Here is a 5,416-nt window from a genome sequence, read left to right as displayed (position 1 = left end):
GGGCCTTACTGCCCTCACGGTCATTCACAAAACTCCACAATCCCTTTGGAAAAAGCAAAGCGATCCTGTTCCTCACCCAGAGGCTGTTCAGCACACACAAAGTATGCATTTACCTTGCCAGGTCAGGTCACGGTCATTCTAGTTTTCCATCTATCTCAGACAGCAGCCAACATCAGCTGCTACAGAAGAAACATGCAGTGGACAGCTGTGGAGTAACCTGTCCATGGGAGAATATGCTTTCTAATCCCATGAGGTAGGAGCTGGTTTATGCCCTGAAGCATGAAAATCCATTTCAAATTCAGTTGCGTCTAAATCAGGAATGCCTCATACCTGCACTGACTTCATTACCTCATCTGAGACAGCTACAGGGAAATTCAAGCCTGCAACTAAGTGAACAGGGCCTTAGGACCCAAAACCCAGTCAGCAAGAACATCAATAAAGTTGAGCTGTCATGTATGAGAGGTGGGAGGGAAGACATGAGTAGCTCTGGCAGTTCTTTGTAATCCCACGTATGATGCTGTGTTATCCAAATATAAGGAAATGCTTTGAAAGCTAGACCTCAAGCAGAACAAAGGGACATTGGGTCTCAAATATAAAAGGTTTATTTTTTTTTCTCCTCTTATTTAAGACCTAATATCAATAGAGTAGTTTTCATAAAATTGTTTTTGAGAAGAATAAAGAGGTGGTCTGATGAGAGAGGAAGCTGGAGCCTCTCACCTCTCTGAACTGAAAATAGAGTATGAAATACTGGGAATGGGAAAAAAAGTATGAAAACCCAGGAATCTTGGCCTTTACTCCAAACTGGGTTAAATGTGGTCAGGGAAAGCAAAGACTGCAACACTACGCTCACTACTCGCACTCACTCATGGCATGGTCCCCTCTGTGCATCTCCTTTAAGCACCTGGTGCCTTGCAATGCAGTTATGATAGCTCTGCCTGTAGAATCAGTTTATAGTCTCCTAGGTTTTTTCCCCTGGTATTTGTCGAATAGCTGCCCAGTTCACAGGGAATCGAATCCATCTCCAGCCTTGAGATTGCTGAACTTCCATATGTACAAAGTTTTACTTTACAGGTGGGTGTGAAAAAACATAGAATCGTAGAATCATAGAATGGTTTAGGTTGGAAGGGACCTTGAAGATCATCTAGTTCCAGCCCCCCTGCCCTGGGCAGGGACACCTCCCACCAGCCCAGGTTGCTCCAAGCCCCGTCCAACCTGGCCTTGAACACCTCCAGGGATGGGGCAGCCACAGCTTCTCTGGGCAACCTGTTCCAGTGTCTCACCACCCTCAGAGTGAAAAATTTCTTCCTAATATCTAATCTAAATCTACCTTCTTCCAGTTTGAAGCCATTCCCCCTTGTCCTATCACTACATACCCATGTAAGAAGTCCCTCCCCAGCTCTCCTGTAGGCCCCCTTTAGGCACTGGAAGGACACTATAAGGTCTCCCCAGAGCCTTCTTTTCTCCAGGCTGAACAACCCCAACTCTCATCCCATTCTCACTCTCCACCAAATCTCACCATCGAGACAAGACAAAGCCACCGACTGCAGTTCCTCCCTACTGCAAAGGAGACTGAGTGCCCCCAGCTGCACTCTTATTTGCTATTTCCCCCCTTCCCCCCCTTTTTTTTTTCCTCCCCTAATTTCCCAGATTAAAGCAGGTTCGAGTAGTTAGTTATTGCTCCTTGTAGCTGCTGGATCAGGTAGAGGCTGTTCCTTTTCTTTATTCCTTTGTGGCCCGTGGGAGATGCAGCCTCTTTATAAAAGCGGGATGCCATTGAAGCGTTTCTGTTTGCCAGACTATTGTTTGTCCTTTTAAAGTCTGCAGACCCACACCATTCTTCATGAGCAAATGCTGGCTGCCTGAAGGACAAACCAAAATGACTATTTAAGGCACTAAAAAAGGAAATCATTTAAAACAGAGCTGATTAAAAGGAAGAAACTATTCTTCCAATGAGAAGTGAATTGCTTTCAGCTGGCTTTAGCACTGAGCTTTGCCTGCAATGAGAACCAAATACCAGTTGCCTGATACTGCAAGTATTTTGGAGGCGCTTCATCAGCCATGACTTCAGTTTTTCCTTGTGTGTGACTGCAAAACAAGACTACTGCTTCTGCTCATCCTGGTTTGGCGATTTTTCCTTTGTCTGTGCTGTTCAGAAGCTACCAAGGCTGTTCTTAGGGCAGCTTTTAAAGCCCAAACTCTTTCTTACCACATCCACTTGGAAGCCCTCGCACAGCCTTGGTTGCCTAAATAACAAGAGGCTCAAGAAAAATTCAAGGAGCACCACGCATCTTTCTCACAACATGAGTTTGTGTTCTTGAAAAGACTCCAAAGGTCGTTGGTGACATACTGAGTTTTCAGCATGCTCAGAAAGGAGGAGAAAACAGGGGAGATGGAGGTGCAAGTGCTGAAGTTTTGCCAGGCAAAGACCTGTTTTTTTTCAATGCAACACTCGCTTGCGGAACACACAGAAAAACACTGCTAGGAGCATCCGCTTTTCTAGTTAGCACCTTTGTTTGCTCTGTCAAAGCCCCCTTTTTCAAAGAGGTTAGGAAAAACAAAATCAAGACAAATAAGTGAACCCAATTATCTGATGTAGGGTCCTAGAAGGCATATCTCCAAACGCAAGGAATATCTCTGAGGAAGCCAACACATGCCTGTGTTAGATCAGCCTGTCTGACTTTTATGACGATTCATAGGCAGATCCCTGGATCACGCAAATACGTATCAGTCTTATTTCACTCTAAATCTGAAAAATCAGCAATTGTCCCAAACAACACTAGAGCCAAACCTCTGCAGAGCTGATCTGGGTATTTTAGCAACAAATGGAAAATTTTGAAAATGCCATTTTGTTCACTCTAGTATGTCCACTCATGAAAACTTCAGCCTACTTTGGAAACAAAATCAGCCAAACATTTGAGGCTGGAGTTACCCACAGGACCTGCACTGGCAAAGAGGGGGAAACATCTCCATGATGGAAAACAAGGATAGGCAAATTTGTACTTCACCCAAAGTTTTTTGCTACTTTAAAGTAAATGGTTTTGCAATGCCTAATATTTAGTCCAGATTTAAACTAACACATAATTCCCTTTCCTACCTTGAAACCCTCATAATGACTACAGATGTGGTAGGAATGTAAGTTCACGGACGTGTTTGAGTTCATGGTTCCAACCTTCAATCACAACCATCTGATCCCTCCGCTCCATGCTCGTTGCGAGACAGCTGTTGTTTCACAGTTCAAAAATATCTCGCTTCTCCCCGCCAAAGGGAACCATCAGCTGCTTCTGAGTGGGCTGAAGCTGATGAGAATAAGTGATTTGGGTAGAACTGCAACCCCTGCTGTAAGCAAGCAGACTCTGGCTGTCCCCGACAAGCGTGGCTTTGATCTGCGATGGGATGATCACAGCCCGGCCAGCGTGTGAATCCTGCAAACGTGCAGAGACAGAAATGGTAACTTGTAATTAATAGGGGCTGCAGGATTCACTTCCAGACCCCCCAAGCAAAGGGCATTGTTTGGAACATCTTCAGAGTTGCAGCATTCCCTTTTTCTTGGAAAATTTATGAAATAATGCTACACTTTAGAAAGAGGTTTTTCTCATGACCAGATTTGTCCCTTCTGTCTTATAAGGTAACACAAAGTCCCTTTTGAGTTCAGTCTCTTCTTTAATTATTAACACAATTCCTAAATATTTCAGTGGGCCCTAACTATCCCTGCTCAGGAAAACGCAGCCTCTGCCCAGAAAAGATCCAGCCACTGACGGCCCCTGGTTCCCGGTGCCCTGCTGGGGAGTCCCTTGGGAATAGCTGCGTGTCGCTTCCCACTGGGGGGAACACCGTCCAGGGCACAGCTCCCCACGGGAATGACACGGGCACAAGCTGTCCCACGGCCCGGGGCATTGCTGTCCGAGGGGCTCCCGGGGGCTGCTCCGGGCCGCCCTCCCGGGGCCGGTGATCCCGGGGAGCGGGCGACATCCTCCAGTGTCCCCACTAGAGGGCGCGGCAAAGGACCTGCATCCCGGGGGCGGGTCCCCGGCAGCAGCCAGCCCCGTCCCCTGCATCTCTCCCCGGGAGCAAAGGGGCTGTGCAGGGTGGGGGACAGCCCAGCTTACCTGCTGTGTAGTGGTCCCGCACATACCGCCGGTACTCGGAGAGGAGGCCAAGGTGTTGAGTAGCTGCTCCACCTCATGAGAGTGGGTTTTTGCCCAGTGCTGTGGGCTGAAACCCTTCACCCGCTGCGGGGCCAAATCGTGGGGGGACACGGGGAGAGAGGAAGTAATGGAAAATGGGGGTGAGGAAGTTGGAGGGGATGGTGAAAGAAGGGGGAGAGCCCTGGGAGGGAAATGAGGAAGGAGAAGGGGATGAAAGAGCTACAAGGAGAGAAGGGAAGGGGGCACACTGATGAAATAAATCCACATTGCAGAGAAGATCCCTTTTCTATCCACATGGCCTCACAACAGGCACAGCAGGACGGAAAACAGCCACATCAGTGATGAGGAGCCCAAGTGCCCTGTCTCAGGACATGACGCAGAGTCAAGGTGCTGGGGCAGCCCAGGGTACAGGTAAGGAAGTCAGTGCTGTTCCTGTCCCTGGGTCCAATCCCTCTCCCCAGCTCCGGTCCCCACCAAGAGCAGGGAGAAGTCTGCATGCTGGGCTCAGCAGGAGAGCAAAAGAAAAGGGCCAAGGATGGGGGAGAGGGAGGAGGCTGGGAGGGGAATAGACCATGGATGGAGCCAGCAGGGCTCTGGGAGCTTCCCATGAGCTGCAGGGCTGGAAAGGACACGGACTTCTTGAGGGGAGATCAGAAGAGTTTGGGGCACTGCTCCTAGTGCTGGGAGACTTACAATGATGAGAGTGAAGCCTCAACCTCCCCACTGGGGTGTTGCAGAGCAGGTTCCTTTGGCTATAGCATGCGGGGGTCTGTGAGCAGAGAAGAAAGAGCCAGAGGGAAAGAATCAGTGCTATAGCTAGAGCTGCCCCAGGCCTGGGGGGCAGCTCCTGTTTTGGTATTTAAAACCTGCCCAGGGAGTGCTAATGAACCTGGCTAACGAGCACCAGCCCTGGTAAATACAGCCTGGCTCATCTTCACACCAACTCACCTTCCAGCTTTGCTGAGCTCCCTGGGGTTGTTTGTATAATGTGGCAGAGATATGGGTGTGCCATAGCCCACCCTGGGAAGGAGGAGACCTGGGTGCCACTGGTCTGTGTGCCCCAGGACTGGCAGTGACCCCAGTGCTCCAGACCCCCAGAAGGCTGCCTGCAGCCCGTGTGTGCCCTGTGGAACAGCCTAAATCCTGATTGCATCATTGCCAGAGTTTTGCTGAATGTGCTATTCTTTCCTCCCAGGTTTCACGAGTACCTGGAGGGTCTCTGAGGGACCTGTGACTCCTCTGCCTTCACCCTCGCAATCCTGGGAAGAAGC

This window comes from Charadrius vociferus, unplaced genomic scaffold (genome assembly GCF_000708025.1).
Source record: "Charadrius vociferus isolate BGI_N301 unplaced genomic scaffold, ASM70802v2 scaffold549, whole genome shotgun sequence".
Lineage (NCBI taxonomy): Eukaryota > Metazoa > Chordata > Aves > Charadriiformes > Charadriidae > Charadrius > Charadrius vociferus.
Note: the sequence above shows the minus strand (reverse complement) of the source record.